This window comes from Oncorhynchus clarkii, chromosome 1, assembly GCF_045791955.1.
Source record: "Oncorhynchus clarkii lewisi isolate Uvic-CL-2024 chromosome 1, UVic_Ocla_1.0, whole genome shotgun sequence".
NCBI classification, from domain to species: domain Eukaryota; kingdom Metazoa; phylum Chordata; class Actinopteri; order Salmoniformes; family Salmonidae; genus Oncorhynchus; species Oncorhynchus clarkii.
This window is the reverse complement of record NC_092147.1, coordinates 82,324,878-82,343,549: the sequence shown is the minus strand read 5'-3', so window position 1 is coordinate 82,343,549 and position 18,672 is coordinate 82,324,878.

The window sequence follows — 18,672 nt, the reverse complement described above, 5'->3', positions numbered from 1 at the left end:
TGAGATAAGGGAGGTAAAGGCAAAAAAAGGCCATGGTGGCAAAGTAAATATAATATAGCAAGTACAACACTGGAATGGTAGATTTGCAGTGGAAGAATGTGCAAAGTAGAAATAAAAATAATGGGGTGCAAAGGAGCAAAATAAATAAATACATAAAATAAATACAGTAGGGAAAGAGGTAGTTGTTTGGACAAAATTATAGGCGGGCTATGTACAGGTGCAGTGATCTGTGAGCTGCTCTGACAGTTGGTGCTTAAAGCTAGTGAGGGAGATAAGTGTTTCCAGCAGCAGAGAACTGGAAGGAGAGGCGGCCAAAGAAAGAATTGGTTTTGGGGGTGACCAGAGAGATATACATGCTGGAGCGCGTGCTACAGGTGGGTGATGCTATGGTGACCAGCGAGCTGAGATAAGGGGGGACTTTACCTAGCAGTGTCTTGTAGATGACATGGAGCCAGTGGGTTTGGCGACGAGTATGAAGTGAAGGCCAGCCAACGAGAGCGTACAGGTCGCAATGGTGGGTAGTATATGGGGCTTAGGTGACAAAACGGATTGCACTGTGATAGACTGCATCCAATTTGTTGAGTAGAGTATTGGAGGCTATTTTGTAAATGACATCGCCGAAGTCGAGGATTGGTAGGATGGTCAGTCTTACAAGGGTATGTTTGGCAGCATGAGTGAAGGATGCTTTGTTGCAAAATAGGAAGCCAATTCTAGATTTAACTTTGTGACCTTGTGAAGATGCTGGAGGAAACAGGTACAAAAGTATCTATATCCACAGTAAAACGAGTCCTACATCAACATAACCTAAAAGGCTGCTCAGCAAGGAAGAAGCCACTGCTCCAAAACCGCCATAAAAAAGCCAGACTACGGTTTGTAACTGCCCATGGGGACAAACATCGTACTTTTTGGAGAAATGTCCTCTGGTCTGATGAAACAAAAATAGAACTGTTTGGCCATAATGACCATCATTAAGTTTGGAGGAAAAGGGGGGAGGCCTGCAAGCCTAAGAACGCCATCCCAACCCATGAAGCATGGGGAAGGAAGCATGTTGTGAGGGTGCATTGCTGCAGGGGGGACTGGTGCACTTCACAAAATAGATGGCATCATGAGGTTGGAAAATTATGTGGATATATTGAAGCAACATCTCAAGACATCAGTCAGGAAGTTAAAGCTTGGTCACAAATGGGTCTTCCAAATGGACAATGACCCCAAGCATACTTCCTAAGTTGTGGCAAAATGGCTTAAGGACAACAAAGTCAAGCTATTGGAGTGGCCATCACAAAACCCTGACCTCAACCCTATAGAACATTTGTGGGCAGAACTGAAAAAGCGTGGGCGAGCAAGGAGTATAAACCTGACTCAGTTACACCAGCTCTGTCAGGAGGAATGGGCCAAAATTCACCCAACTTATTGTGGGAAGCTAGTGGAAGGCTACCCAAAACTTTTGACCCAAGTTAAACAATTTAAAGACAATGCTACCAAATACTAATTGGGTGTATGTAAACTTCTAACCAACTGGGAATGTGATGAAAGACATAAAAGCTGAAATAAATCACTACTATTATTCTGACATTTTACATTCTTAAAACAACTCTGTGTTGTTGTCTGTTCACACTGCTTTGCTTTATCTTGGCCAGGTCGCAGTTGTAAATGAGAACTTGTTCTCAACTGGCCTCCCTGGTTAAATAAAGGGGAAATAAAATACTTTAAAAAAATAAAAAATAAAGCTGCCAGTTGAATCTCTGACTAACACCCCTTCAGGGCTTTGAGGTAGGCTACTCACTTCTGTAGAGTTTCGTCAAACATGGCAGAAAGGACAGAAAGACCATTCTGCTTTTGGGGCGCATGCTCAGCCGGTTGGACACAGAGACGCAGCACCTGGGAAGAAATGTGTATGCAGTTACCAGAACAGGGCAGGATCCAGCAAACACTACTAACCCTTACACTTATATATGAAAATAATATGGCTAAAATGCTGAAAGTCCATCAGAAGGCATGCTGGAGCTATTACCACATGTCAAATACTTTCTAATTCTAGGGGTTGGGGGCTAGTGGTCTCTTCAAGGGAGGGCCCAAGTGATTACAAAATACATTGAAGAGTGGAGATTAAGAAATATATATTTACAACACTACATGATAACACAAGATGAAACCTGAAATAGCAAAGTCTTGGTTAGGCTAATTAACAGTTAACATTAACAGAAAGGAAGCATAAAAGCTACATACCCTTTGTTCCAAAGACACTCCAAAGTATGCCAGAAAGAAACTCCTTTGAGGCAGTCCACAAATGGGAGAAGTATGAAGACTTCTTCAAAAAAATGTGTTAATCCTCAGAAAAATATCACAAAAACATCCACGAAACTGTAAACACTTGGATAAGAGTCAAAATGACAAAAAAAAAACATTAAAATATAAACAAAGACAATTAAATCGTTTGTCTAAAAAAGGTGACAAAAAGTCCAACAAAGAAAATGCCAGGTAGACAAAAAAAAAGTTGCTTTACATTCTCAGTGTTTACATGGTGTTTCAAAACTATGAGGTAGCGATGTCTCTCCGGATAGCAAGGACCATTCACTGAAGCAACACTTAGGGGCGAGAGGCAGCACAGTGCCAGCGTAAAATGTTGTGAATTATATTGTATCTTGCAAGTGACAACTACCAGTGGCTACAGCCCTACAAATGGAATGCTAGCCTCATTCTGGCACGGGGCCGCTCAGTCTTCAGAGGCTCATGTTGTTTCCTGGAATCGGGGTGGTATATCTTCCTTTCACTACAGTACATTTTTTATTTACTTTTTTTCCTGCATCTTTCTGGTGCTCCTAAATGTTCTGTGGTGCTTACATTAAACGTTCTTTGAGTATCTTTTTAATCACAATCCATACAGAAAATATACATACAAAAATCCCATATCCGTCGGGCTCTAGAGTAACTGGTATCAAAACACTGTATACAAGCACACCATTCCAGACCGGTTTGCATGTTTTAAAGTTTGAATGGCAAGCAGTAGAAAAAGTTGCAATGCGCATCTGTCACACATTTACTTGCATACCTTGTGATGCAACAGGTGTCAGAGGTACACCTAAGAATGTCAATGAAAGTGTCCTTAAAAATACTTTCACTTCATAGTTGACCTTAAGAGAAAAGTATGGGTAACTGCAAAGCAAGTCTTGAAGCAGTGTTTTCTTAATCTCTGCTCCTCAAAAAAAGAAAGAACTAGCCCACAGATAAGTCACTCCAAAAATGGCTGAAAAACAAACTTACAAAAAGAAAAACATGATCCATAGGTTTTTTACCAATGCCTAGGCCAACTCTTAAATTAGAAAAAATATCATTGTTCACCTTATTTACATCAAAAAAGAAAGATCAGAAGGTTAATCAACACGGGCTTTCTAAGGTAGAAAAGTTAGGCTCGTCAATGAACATGTCGTTGAAAGAAAAAAGAAGTCTAGAAATAAACCACAGCAAGAACAAAAGTGAACCAACAGGAGGCCAAGGGAATCTGTAAAATCCACTATTCAAAGACTTAACCGTTAACACAAAAGTATTTGGACACCTTCAAATAAGTGGGTTTGGCTATTTCAGTCACACCCGTTGCTAACAGGTGTATAAAATCTCCATAGACAATCATTGGCAGTAGAATGGCTTTACTGTAGAGCTCAGTGACTTTCAACATGGCACCGTCATAGGATGACACCTTTCCAATAAGTCAGTTTGTCAAATTTCTGCTCCGGTCAACTGTAAGTGGTATTTTGAAGTGGAAACGTCTAGGAGCAACAACGGCTCAGCCGCGAAGTGGTAGGCCACACAAAATCACTGGTAAACTAAAAAACTGTCTAAGATCAGATTGAGTTGAACAGTCAATAAAAATAATTTCAAAAACTGGGTCTGTCCTCTGACAATATTCTTATAGAATTTTCACAAATGCCTAACTATACTTCATTCTCAAACATTCAATGAATTTATAAAAATTACCATATCTAAAAGTGATCACGTGTCAGAAAACGTTAAAAAAATATATATATATATATATAATCTTCCTGGGATGTATATGAACAGATCTAAGATTGCATATTGCTAAAACGCTATCAGTTCCACTTTAAGATCAAAAAATGTATTCTAGACTATCATAGAGAAAAGACGCATATCCTTTAGCCTTTTTACATTCTATTATTAAATATTTACACCATTACCAGTAACTGAAATTTGCGTTTTGTTTTTTTCAGGTTTGGATGCAACGTCGAGGTCCAGGCCTATTTCCTTGCAGCGTGGGTAGCACTTTTGCACGCCGATTGCTAAGGACATTGTTTAATTTAATCAATTTGACAAAAAGGCTGTAACATAACAAAATGTGGAAAAAGTCAAGGGGTCTGAAAACTTTCCAAAGGCACTGTATGCAAATAGCTTTTTGCCCATGTAAGAGAGTATTGTCCTGCTTTCATTGTCTTTGGATCAGGAAGTTCAAACAATTATGTTAACCACCCAGGTTCTTCTCTTGTAATGCATCTTGCTTCTGTCCATTTTTAAAGTAATATCGTTACGCATTTTGCAAAAGAAGATCAAAGTTGTACTCTACAATATCTCAGACATGTTGGCAAGCTCTACTAATCCACTTACTTAAATCCGAAACCTCAACCATTACGGCATTAGTCAGTAAAAATGCAAATCAAGATTATATTTTGCTCCAGTTCCGACATTCAATTAATTCTAAGCCTATTTCTTGGCACTTTCAAATATCTTCCAGCCCATTTTGGGAAAGGTTGAGCAACTGACAACACTGACAAATAAACTCAGAAAAGAAAGAAAATGTCCCCTTTTCAGGACCCCGTCTTTCAAAGATAAATCGTAAAAATCCAAATAACTTCACAGATCTTCATTGTAAAGGGTTTAAACACAGTTTCCCATGCTTGCACAATGAACCATAAACAATTAATGAACATGCAGCTGTGGAACGGTAATTAAGACACTAACAGCGTAAAGACTGTAGGCAATTAAGGTCACAGTTATAAAAACTTAGGACACTAAAGACACCGTTCTACTGACTCTGAAAATCACCAAAAGAAAATGCCCATGGTCCCTGCTCATCTGCGTGGACGTACCTTAGGCATGCTGCAAGGAGGCATGAGGACTGGAGATGTGGCCAGGGCAATAAATTGTAATGTCCGTACTGTGAGATGCCTAAGACAGCGCTACAGGGAGACAGGACGGACAGCTGATCGTCCTCACAGTGGCAGACCACGTGTAACAACACCTGCACAGGATCGGTACATCCGAACATTACACCTGCGGGACAGGTACAGGATGGCAACAACAACTGCCCGAGTTACACCAGGAACGCACAATCCCTCCATCAGAGCTCAAACTATCCGCAATAGACAGAGAGACTGGACTGAGGACTTTGCCTGTTGTAAGGCAGGTCCTAAACAGACATCACCAGCAACAATGTTGGGCACAAACCCAGTTGTTGGGTTTGGGGTTTGTGCAACAATGTTGGGCACAAACCCCAGATTTGCATTTATCGTCGAAGGAATGAGCATTACACCGAGGCCTGTACCCTAGTGCGGGATCGATTTGGAGGTGGAGGGTCCGTCATGGTCTGGGGCGGTGTGTCACAGCATCATCGGACTGAGTTTGTTGTCATTGCAGGCAATCTCAAAGTTGTGCGTTACATGGAAGACATCCTCCTCCCTCATGTGGTACCCTTCCTGCAGGCTCATCCTAACATGACCCTCCAGCATGACAATGCCACCAGCCATACTGCTCGTTCTGTGCGTGATTTCCTGCAACACATGGATGTAAGTGTTTTGCCATGGCCAGCAAAGAGCCCGGATCTCAATCCCATTGAGCATGTCTGGGACCTGAAGGATCAGAGGATAAGGGTTAGGGCCAATCCCCTCAGAAATGTCTGTAAACTTGCAGGTGCCTTGGTGGAAGAGTGGGGTATCTTACAGCAAGAACTGGCAAATCTGGTGCAGTCCATGATGAGATTTACTGCAGTACTTAATGCAGCTGGTGGCCACACCAGATACTGACTTACTTTTGACCCCCTTGTTCAGGGACACATTATTCCATTACGGTTAGTCAGATGTCTGTGGAACTTGTTCAGTTTATGTCTCAGTTGTTGAATCTTGTTATGTTCATACAAATATTTACACATGTTAAGTTTGCTGAAAATAAATGCAGTCGACATTGAGAGGACGTTTCTTTTTCTGCTGAGTTCATACTCATCCTCTGAATTTTTGACATTGTAGACTTCAGAGGGAAAGTTCAAATGATTTACAATTGGCTGGAAGAGGAGGACTAGTAGGTAGTTCTACATTACAGCCGATTGCTGTAGCAGATGAGGATAGCACAAAAGGTATGGCAGTACCATGTTATGGGAGATTGTTGGCCTGATGTTGTCGTTCAGTTGGTGTTTGGCTAAATATCTGAAGTTGGGTTGACTTGACTTTCAAAATAACCCTTTTCTGCAATGCGTAGTGACAATTCTGGGAGGCTGAATACATTTCCTGTCAGAATATCAATGGGCGTTGAGCCATTCCATGAACAATCTTTGATTAAATGCTCTTCGTGGCGATAGTGTTGGCCATGATTGGGATATACCAGTCTTGCATCTTGTTCCATTTTATTTCCCCTGAGATTTCTTTGACATTCTTTTAGGAAAATGATCTGAAAGCACTGGGTTTGTTTTTTGTTGCACTGCTTTGAAATCACACTTGGTATTATGAACACTTCTTTCGACATTTCACCCTTTCCCAAGAGCTCAGGTTTGTGTTTCCGAACCGTCACTTTACTCGAAATCCATAATAGAAATTGATAATGTTTTGCAAACTATGATCAAAATTGTATTCTAGAATATCAGAGAGCAAACAAAATACCCACCCATCTTTTCCAATCCAATCTTACCTCAACGATTCTTACGCAAGTATGTATGAACCTCGATAACAACACTGTTAGTCAGTAAATTCAATTCCAGTTTCGTTTGTGCAGGTTTGGATGCAACATCAATGTCCAGACCTACTTCATGAGAGATCGGGTAGCACTCTTACACCCATTTGTGTGTTAAACGTCACATATGATTGGTCTAAGTTGGTAACATTTTGCTTCGTTTCATCAGCACAAAGTGCAAGGTCAATCTTAATCAGAGATGCGCTCTAGCTTGACTTCCAGCAAATTGCCTCCCTTCGACGCCCTGGCTATTAACAGGTCCATTTCTTTTTTTTTCTTCATTAAAGCCAACCTCCTCCTTTTTGTTACTTCTTTCAGCCTTTGGTATTTCGGCTCAAGTGTTGCTGTAGTGGCCTTCTGGTTATTGGAAATCTCTGCAGAATTCCTTTGTTTGCGACGTTTTTTCATGAAAGTATCCTTGTAAAATTCACATCTCCTTTGACCTTGTAACTGTGTCCTTCTCCTCAAAACTGATCCTAACACATCCATAATCTCATGAGCCAGCTCAGTTCTCCCACTTTGTAAATCCAGATAAAAATTTTGTTCTAGAACATCACAGACAACCTGCCTGTAAGTTCCACACACATCTGAGGCAAAATCAGCCAATTCTAACATGACATCTCTGGTCAATAGATGCAAGTCAAGTTTATCCTTTTTCACAAATTTAGATTTCACATCCAGGTCAAGTCCTTTTTCTTTACAGAGAGGGTAGAGGTACTCCAATGCTTCTTCTATTGTGGTTTCTGTCTGGACATGTTGAGGATAGATCACATCCAGATCAGCCTCATCCTTTGTGCATATTTCATTAGGTCCCTTTTCAGGGCCAAGGAGTGCAGTCTCATCCGCACACCGTGTTAAAACTGTCTCAGTAAAGAGGCTTTCAGTCTTCACATGCGGAGGAGATATCAAGTCCACAACAGACTCCTCCTTTATACAGACGTCAAAGGGTTTTCGATTTTCTGAGACGTTGCTATGCAAATTGGACCTTGCCCATTTAAGAGAGGAGTCTCTTGCTTTGATTGTCTTTGGATCAGGAAGTTCAAACACTTCTGCTAACCACTCAGGTTGTGTCCTCCTGTGATTCTTTTTCATGTCTTTTAGTTTTAACAAAGTCCGGGCGGAAAAATCATATCGTACTTCATCACCAATACCAAGATCAAAGTTGTATTCTAGAATATCAGAGATAACATGCTGGTGAGCTCTATTAATCTCTTTAGCATATTGAGACACCTCAACCATTACACCATTTGTCAGTAAATGACGATCAAGTTTCTGTTTCGCTCCAGATCCAACATTGAAATCTACACCCAGTTCTTTGCACTTCGGGTATGGAGCTTTCCAAAACCTTCCAAACTGTCTTGGGGTTTTTCTTGAGTAATGGTCACGACACTGCCGTATATACTCATCCTCTATCGTTTTTTGGCATTGCAGTCTTCGTCTTTCATCGCCATTGTAGTCTTCGTCTTCATCAGAAGGAAAGTTGAATGGCTCACAATAATCGGAAAGAATAGGCCTCGGTCTAGTAGATACAGCTAAATTACATCCGCTTTCTGTAGCAGGTGAGGTTAGCACAGAAGGAGTGTCAGTACTATATCTTGCTAGATAAACATTGTCAGCAGGCAATGGCAATTCATTATTAGTCTGGGTTTGGTTTACGCTAAACACCTGTGAAGATGGGTTGATTTGAGCTTCAAATGAACCACAGTGAGTGAATGCAGGTTTGGATGCAACATCAAGGCCCAGACCTATTTCATGACAGAGTGGGTAGCAGTCTTTCACCAGTTCTTTAGTGTTAAACGTCACATTTGAATGTTCTAAGTTGGTAACATTTTGCTTTGTTTCATCAGCACAAAGTGCAAGGTCAATCTTATCAGAGATGCTCTCTAGCTTGACCCAATGAGGTTCTACTTGTCTGACTTCTAGCAAATTGCCTCCCTTCGACACCCTGGCTATTAACATGTCCATTTCTCTTTTTTTTCTCATTAAATCCAACCTCCTCCTTTTTGTTATTTCTTTCAGTCTTCGGTATTTCGGCACAAGTGATGCTGTAGTGAAATTCAGTCTACGGAAAATCTCGGGATTCTTATGTTTGGGTCGTTTTTTCATGAAAGTATCCTTGTCATATCCACATCTCCTTCGCTTTTGTATATCTGTCATACTCAACAAAGTGTGTAGCGTATACATAATATCTTGAGCGAGCTCAGTTTTCCCACTTCGTAAATCCAGATCAAAATTTTGTTCTAGAACATCACAGACAACCTGCCTGTAAGTTCCACACACATCTGAGGCAAAATCAGCCAATTCTAACATGACATCTCTGGTCAATAGATGCAAGTCAAGTTTATCAATTTTCACACATTTAGACTTCACATCCAGGTCAAGTCCTTTTTCCTTACAGAGAGGGTAGAGGTACTCCAATGCTTCTTCTAGCGTGGGCATCATTAAGGATTGCTTCATTGTTATGTCTGTCTGAGTGAAGATGGTTTCTGTCTGGACATGTTGAGGATAGATCACATCCAGATCAGCCCCATCCTTTGTGCAGTTTTCATTAGGTCCCTTTTCAGGGCCAAGGAGTGCAGTCTCATCCGCACACCGTGTTAAAACTGTCTCAGTAAAGAGGCGTTCAGTCTTCACATGCGGAGGAGATATCAAGTCCACAACAGACTCCTCCTTTATACAGACGTCAAAGGGCGTTCGATTTTCTGAGATGCTGCTATGCAAATTGGATCTTGCCCGTTTAAGAGAGGACTTGCTTGCTTTGAGTGTCTTTGGATCAGGAAGTTCAAACACTTCTGCTAACCACTCAGGTTGTGTCCTCCTGTGATTCTTTTTCATTTCTTTTAGTTTGAACAAAGTCCGGGCGGAAAATTCATATCGTACATTACCAACACCAAGATCAAAGTTGTATTCTAGAATATCATAGATAACATGCTGGTGAGCTCTACTAATCTCTTTAGCATATTGAGACACCTCAACCATTACACCATTTGTCAGTAAATGACGATCAAGTTTCTGTTTCGCTCCAGATCCAACACTGAAATCTACACCCAGTTCTTTGCACTTCGGGTATGGAGCTTTCCAAAACCTTCCAAACTGTCTTGGGGTTTTTCTTGAGTAACTGACACGACACTGCCGTATATACTCATCTATCGTTTTTTGGCATTGCAGTCTTCGTCTTTCATCGCCATTGTAGTCTTCGTCTTCATCTGAAGGAAAGTTGAATGGCTCACAATCGGAAAGAATAGGCCTCAATCTAGTAGATACAGCTAAATTGCAGCCGCTTTCTGTAGCAGGCGAGGTTAGCACAGAAGGAGTGTCAGAACTATATCTTGCTAGATGAACATTGTCAGCAGGCAATGGCAATTCATTATTGGTCTGGGTTTGGTTTACGCTAAACACCTGTGAAGATGGGTCGATTTGAGCTTCAAATGAACCACAGAGGGTGAATGCATTTGCTATGGGAATATCACTGGACGGTGATCCATGCCATGACTCCTCTTTGAGAAAATGCCCTTCAGATGTGCTAACGGGATCTTGGGCATTACAGAAATAAACCACTTTGACAGCATTATTCTCCCCATCACTTGGGCCTGTCTTTTCAGGGAAAAGACGTAAAATCTGCCCTTGACTTGTTGTTTGGGAACTGATGGAAGGTACATGTGAATGCTCTTTTGGTAAACCCACATAGGAACACGAAGACCATGGGACAGTTGGGGATATTCCCATGTCATTCTCCTCAAGCTTTACATCAATCTCAGAAAGAAAATAACTGTCTGATAAATTGTTGGTAGTTTGGATCACTGTATAGTCATGTTCATATGTTGAATCGGTTTTGGTTTCCAGATAACTTGTTTCTGTGTTTCCTGACACTGGAGAATGTGGGTAATCTATACAGGCATTAATTGAATCAGACCAAATGGTTACTTGGGATCTCTCTGCTTCATCGTCCTCTATCTTAACATCCATTTTGCACCAATAAACTACAAAAACAAACTCATCAAAAAGCCCTGATGACAATCTCTAAACTGAAAAAAGTCGATTGTTAGATATCTGACAGAACAACTTATTTAAAAAAGGAAAGCCAACGTCACTTTACGGTACAACCAGTCACCAGCAGCAATTAGTCATTTATTTAATATTGATAAATACTGTAAGTTCTATTTCAAACCCACCCGGGAATCAGACTCGCTGCTAAAAAAAAATATAATTCACCAATTTGCGACTACCCGTGTCTTTCCAATACATACATGGGCTATACAAATTACCATTCAACTGATCTGACCAAGCTAGCCAGCCAACTTCATAGCTAGCTAACGAGCTAGCTAGATAGCTAGCTAAATGACAACAAACGCCTAAATCGTATTTGGCGATGTATCTAACGTTAGCTATTTAGATGTAACTTTTTATTGTGTTTTGCTAACTAGGTTAATGCGGTTAGCAACTGCTAACCAATCGTTAGCAAGCTAGCTAGTTGTCCATAACATAGCTAGCTAGCGTTAAGTTTGCTACTAGGCTACCTACCTAAAATAACGTAACGTTACCTTTACTGGTGGCGGACTACAGCAAATCCCTTGGCCTGCATTGTGTTTAAAGAAAATCGAGACACAAAAAGATGACTTCACAGATCTGTTCAGCGTTATTTCTTAAAACCGCCTGCTAGCTAACAGCAGCATGCGCCGGAGTGGAATTTTTAAGTAGCAACCTCGTCAGGTGGTTGTGGCTAGTTGGGGTACAGCTACAGACGAACGTGACGTTATTCTCCCGTCGTGCAATTCGGTTTTGACTATTTCACAGATGATCCGTTATATTGACCAGATACTATAGTGACTAGGGCCCGAAAGGTTGCAAGATAGAATCCCCAAGCTGACAAGGTAAAAATCTGTCGTTCTTCTCCCGAACAAGGCCGTTCATAGGCTGTCATTGTAAATAAACATTTGTTCTTAACTGACTTGCCTAGTTAAATATATATATATATATTTTAATAATTAAGGCTGCAGTACGGTGATCACCACTGACCCAGATATGCCAAGACCCTCAAAATGCCTTATACCTGTGGTGGCATCGGTGTAGATGATCAGGTCCTGTACATATCCTGTCAGAGAGCCACGTAAACAGAGAACTTGACTCCAAATCTGTGACGCTTTGATGGGATGTAATTGGCAGAATGTAAGCCTCCCTTTCCAAGCCATGTGAGGCTCTTTTTATGCCAGAGACAGTATTTTCTTTCAGTTCATGAGAATACTTGCAAACAAATTATGCACATTCAGTAGGCTAAAGACATTATGAATGTTGATACATTTGAAAAGAGCCTTGGGGTTTTCTGTAATATGATTATGGGCATACCTGTTGGTTTCCTGCACCACACTCTCCACCAATTCCTCAAGGAACAGTTTAAAACACTCTGCCTCTGAGGAGGTAGGCAGGGTGCTTTGTATGCCAGACAGGGTGTCATTGAAGTCTATCTCTGATTGTTTGAAGTGACAGGATCTCCAGCAGCAGGGCGCGACCTCCTCAACTTCAACCTCTTCTCCCTTACAGCCTACAAGATTGGCAGTAGCACCAGCATCTTGGGAAGGTGAGGGATGATCATTGCCTGCAATGTTTGGCAGGGCACCATTGTCACTCTCATACACAGGTTCTTCAGAATGACAAAATATCTATTGTACCTACTCATCAGTAAGGCGTTTCCTTTTGAAACCGGACATTGTCTCTATACTCAAAGGCTATCAGTGTCTGTCAAGAGTTACGTTTTTTGTCATGACTGACTTAGATTGTAGGTATGGTTACTCTGGGTTGCCAGTTTAGACCCCTCCTTCCCAGGAGTTTTATTTTTATTCAGATTATAAACATCTGTGTTTATTGATGAATCACCCATCATAGTAATATTTCCTCCATCATATCCCCTCATGATACCTTCCCCCATTTCCGTTTTCCTGTGTGTGGGTGGCAGAAATATTTACACTTCATCATATTGTTGCACTGTGCGCATCATCTGCATAGCTACCATTTGGCAGAGGGCGTAAAAGAGCTTGGCTAGTTTTCTTTTGTGGCTGGCAGTTGGCATGAACCAATTTATCGCGTAAATTGCGACCTCTCCTATACACAATACGTGGTGGATATTTAAATTCAGCCGGCAAAACTGGGTCCGATGATAAAATATGCCAGTGTTTCTTGACCACACCTCACACTTTTCGCGAATTCAAAGTATATGTACTTTTGAACATTACGGAGTGTTCTTTGGCTTTAGCGGGTCTTTTTTGTAGCAGTTCATCTCGTGTTTTTTCCAATGCCAAATTAAGAGCCTCATCCACACATTGTGACGAGTAGCCTCTTCTTAGAAACCTCATGCGCATCTCCGCTGCTTTTTCTAGATAATCCTCTGTGGAGTGGCATATACGGCGCAGTCTAAAAAAATGTATTCTTGGAAGTCCTCTTTTTAATGGCTAAGGGTAGAAGCTGTCACCCTGTAATAGAGTATTTCTGTCCGTTTCTTTTCTATACAGAGTTGTAAACAGGCTTCCATTTGATTTCTCAATCCACATATCGAGATAATGAACACGTTGAGTGTCAAATTCAATAGTGAATTTGAGATTAGGGTCAATGTCATTGAGTAGTGCCATAAAATCTGACAGTTCTTCTTCAGTTCTATATGGTGGTGACAGAAATATTCACACTTCAACATATTGTTGCACTGTGCGCAACCTCTGCATTTATAGCAACCATTCGGTAGAGGGCGTAAAAGAGCCTGGCGGATTTTCTTTGTGGCTGGTAGTTGGCATGGACCAATTTATCTCGTAAATTGCGACCTCTCCAATATACAATAAGTGGTGGATTCTTAAATTCAGCTGGAAAAGCTGGGTCCGATGATAAAACATTTCTTGACAGCATCAACCATTTTTTACGAGTTCAAAGTGTATGTGTTGGTGAACATTCCAGAATGTTATTTAGCTCTAGTGGGTCTTTTTGTAGCAGTTCATCTCGTGTTTTCCCCAATGCCAAATGAAGAGCTTCATCCACACATTGTGGAGAGTAGCCTCTTCTTGGAAACCTATCACGCATCTCTGCTGCTTTTTCTAGATAATCCTCTGTGGAGTGGTGTTTACTGCACAGTCTGAAAAACTGGCTTCTTGGAAGTCCTCTTTTTAATGGCTCAGGTTGGAAACTGTCCCCCTGTACTATATCATTTCTGTCCGTTTCTGTTCTATACAGAGTGGTAAACAGGGTTCCATTTCATTTCTCAATCCACATATCGAGGTAATGAACACGTTTAGTGTCACATTCAATAGTGAATTTGAGATTGGGGTCAATATCATTGAGTAATGCCATAAAGTCGGACAGCTCTTTTTCCGTTCCTCCTCATATGCAAAAACATGCTGTCAATATATCGATACCACTTCAGGACTTTATTCAAAAATTGATTTTTGTTTTCATTATTAACAAAACGTTCTTCAAAAAGACCCACATAAAGGTTAGCATGTCTCAGAGCGAATGTGAAGCCCATCGACGTTCCATTCGTTTGTAGGTGGTATTCATCATCAAACCTGAAATAGCTGTACGTCAAAACATATTCAGCTCTAGAATAAAGTTTGTTGGTGGCTATTCGTTAGTATCTCTGTCTCTCAAATAGTGTGCTAGTGCTGCCAGCCCCCCTCCCCCCACATGGGGAATGCTGATATATTGACTGTCGACATCTAATGTGACCAAAATACAGTCTTCTTTTAAACCCGTTATTGGTGATATCTTGTTTATGAAGTCTATAGAGTATTTTACATATGATGGCAATGATTGCACATGAGATTTAATAAAATAATCTACAAAGTTCGACAATGGCTCTAGCATTGAGCCTATTCCTGCAACCACTGGTCTGCCTGGATAGTTGCCTTGTTGTGTTTTAGGTTTGTGTAATTTCGGTAAAATGTATAAGCATGGACGTATGGCACATTTGCAGCAAAGATATTCATATTCAGGTTTTGAGATAAGGTTGTTTAATAGGGCTCCAGATTAGAGCATATTTCCCTTTGGAACACCTGTGTGGGATCAACTGAGTTGTCTCTGAATTTCTTCTTTATATTTTTCATAGTCTAAACAACCACAGCACCGCCCTTGTCTGCAGGTTTTATAACCAAAGATGAATCTTTCATTAATTCATTGAGTGCCAGTTCTTCTGTTCTAGGGAGATTCTTCTGAATGTGGTTTGTTTGTCTCGTATATACTGATATGGCTTCTTGTTCGACTAACTGGTTAATTACCACGTCCCGCTGTAGCTCCGTGTCCACGGCCTGTGTTCCTGGTCTCCTCTTCGACCGCTTGCCTCTCCTGCATCGTTTATTTTCTTTCCTGGAGCCCTCTGTTGCTTCCGGGCTAAAAAAGCGGACTGTGTGCGATGGTAGCTGGAGTCATTGTCTGTAGGGAATTGGCTCTCGGTGGATGCCTCTGTGTCCAAGTTTCCATGTCCTCCCGCTGCTGCGTATCTGTATCCTCTGTTCAGCGGTGCGTCCCCTTCTTCAGCCTCTCCGTGCTCCTCTCCTTGGGCCTTCCCATGCGTACACCTGGTTGAGCTGGTAGTCCTCTGTGTCTCGCTGGTATTTCTTGATCTTTGTTGCTTGTAGAGAGTCTCTGTGTTTCCCAATGGACTGCTTGATCGTGTCGTCTATGGCTGTAAAATTAGGGCCTAGAACCTCCTTCATTATAGCCTCATGTTCGCTAATCTTAACTTCAACTTCTTTCACTTCCTTCGACACATGTTCAACAATTAATAGCATTAAATCTAATGAGCATTTGTTGAGTATTTCACCCCATTGCTGAACAACAGTTTTGTCGTTTTTCCCTATTCTAGGCTCCTTCTGTATTCTCAGTCCTCTTGGAATGCGCTTGTTGCGCCAAAACTCGCTAAGAGTGGTGCCATGCAGGAACAAATGTGTTTCTTTCTCTCGGAGTCTCTGGAGTTGGATTTTGAGTTCGACAGTCGAGCGTGGAACTGGGTTGTCTATGTTGGAGGTAGGAAAAATAATCTTATTGGCGTCTTCTTGTGTGAATGAAAGGGTACTCGCACAATGTGTGGTAAGTGAGTTTAACTCTCTTAGTGGATCCATTGTATACTTGGTACGTCTTTTACTTTTGTGTATACTTACAAGATTCCAGAGTGCGGATTGAAAAATAGTTATACAAAATTCAAAAGGCACTCGCACATCTGAGCAATCTTATTTGCAGGGGCATGGCAACAATTGAACAAGATGAAGGAAAAAGGGTCTCTGTATTTTGCCTCCAACCCCCTTCGATGTGTAGAACGGATGTGGGTGGGGCCAGGTCTACATAAGGGTGCAAATTTTTAAAAATCACAAAAGCTCTGACGAAGGCCATGTGGCCGATACGTAAGCTTATTAAATATCAGTGATACTATCAAGAGCAGTGTGCGGTTTCCTTTTTCCTCAGCTAAAGACTTACAGAAATCTCTGTAAGATGCTAACATCTCTGTTGACGAGTCTACAATTTGTAAAATACTAAACAAGAATGGTGTTCATGGGAGGACAGCACGGAAGAAGCCACTGCTGTCCAACAAAAACATTGCTGCACATCTGAAGTTCGCAAAAGATCACCTGGATGTTCCACAGCGCAACTGGCAAAATATTCTATATTGGTTGAGGTTATTGCTGCCAAAGGAGGGTCAACCTGTTATTAAATCCAAGGGTTCACATACTTTTCCCAACCTGCACTGTGAACGTTTACACAGTGTGTTCAATAAAGACATGAAAAATTATAATTGTTTGTGTGTTATTAGTTTAAGCAGACTCTTTGTCTAGTGTTGTGACTTAGATGAAGATCAGATACAATTTTCTGACCAATTTATGCAGAAATCCTGGTAATTCTAAAAGGTTCACATACTTTGTCTTCCCACTGTAAGTAAACATACTTTAAAGTTCTACTTAAGTTGTTTTGGGGGGTATCTGTACTTTACTATTTATATTTTTGACAACTTTTACTTTTATTTCACTACATTCCTAAAGAAAATATCGTACTTTTTACTCCATACATTTTCCCTGACAACCTAAAGTACTCGTTACATTTTGAATCATTAGCAGGACAGGAAAATTGTTAAATTCACACACTTATCAACAGAACACATGGTTATCCCTACTGCCTATGGTCTGGTGGACTCACTAAACACAAATGCATTGTTTGTAAATAATGTCTGAGTGTTGGAGTGTGCCCCTGGCTATCCGTAATTTTTTGAAACAAGAAAATGGTGTCGTTTGCTTTGCTTATTATAAGGAATTTGAAATTATTTATACTTTTACGTTTGATACTTACATATATTTTAGCTATTCCATTTACTTTTGATACTTAAGTATATTTTAAACCAAATACTTTTAGACTTTCACTGAAGTAGTATTTTACTGGGTGACTTACTTCTTCTTCAGTCATTTTCTATTAAGGTATCTTTACTTTTACTTAAGTATGACGATTCGGTAGTTTTCCCACCACTGCTCCATAGTAACTAATGTCAGCTGGAGCCATTGATGTGAGTGGCGAGCACCACAGTACACCGCCAAGAGTCACAGCAGCCGCTGATTCAGTGAGACCGGAAGTTCCAGAAGTGACAGTCCATGTCAAGTCCGAGAGAGAACCCAAAGCGTTCAGAGGTGACAGCTCTGACAGATCCACAGTTCAAGAGTGGGTCGACATCACAAAAGCTTATCTGGAAAAACAAAGATGTTATGTGACTGATTAGGCGGAAGAGATCATGAACAGGTTGATGGGAAAAGCAAGGGATGTCGTGAAGATTGGCTTGCGGAGTGACAAGTCAGTGGATGTCATACTATCACATTCTCCTGCAGTACTTCAGTGACATGTCATCCTGTCTTCCGCTTGAAGACTTCTACAGTCCCAGACCCAAGCTAAAGAAGAACCTAATCAACTACTGGATCAGGCTCAACAAAGCAGCAGATCAAGCCGATAAGGGTTTACGTAGACAGGGTGGGAGGATGGAAAATATAATTCAACAAGTGGTTCGCATGTTTGTGAAAAATTTCCCTGATTCTGAGCTCTCCTGCAGGTTCAACTGCAAAGCACTTGTCATGACGTTGGCCTGGGGGTAGGTTTATGACAGTCATAAATACCTCTCTCTCTTTTTCCTCTCTCTACCCTACTGATGTGACATTTGAAAATCCTTTCATTAACATAGAGATTCTGGGAACATCAGAAGGTGGGGGGAAATGAACCATATTCTGGGAATCCGACCAGTTGAACATATGCGGTGGTACTTAATGAATATGATGTCAGTTCGGTTGTCATCTGAGACATGTCAGAATGGTTCAGATAATAACTACAGAACGAAGCCAACCTCAGCGTGAGCTTTGGTTGCAAATGGTATGAACTTTGAACTCTTATTCACTACAGAAGTGAACGCGGGCTAGGAAAGAACAGACAGAGTATCCCGTCTGCCACACAAAGAAGTTACTACAATGCATCCAATTTACCAGCAGAGACATTCTTCAAAGGACGAAGGACTCTGTTGGGCAACACGGCCTTCCATCTACCACCAACCTACCGAAGCGCAGCTCAGAGTAAATATTTATTGCATTTTCCTTTTCCAAATGGGCGGTAATTTAGAATGGATAAGATTCTGTATTTACAATAGAGTAGCTGCCTACGGCCCAATAGAGACATTGCTTCTCCCTTTGTTCTTCAGTCTTCCAGCTCTTTCACCCAAACCCAACCCCCCTTTTC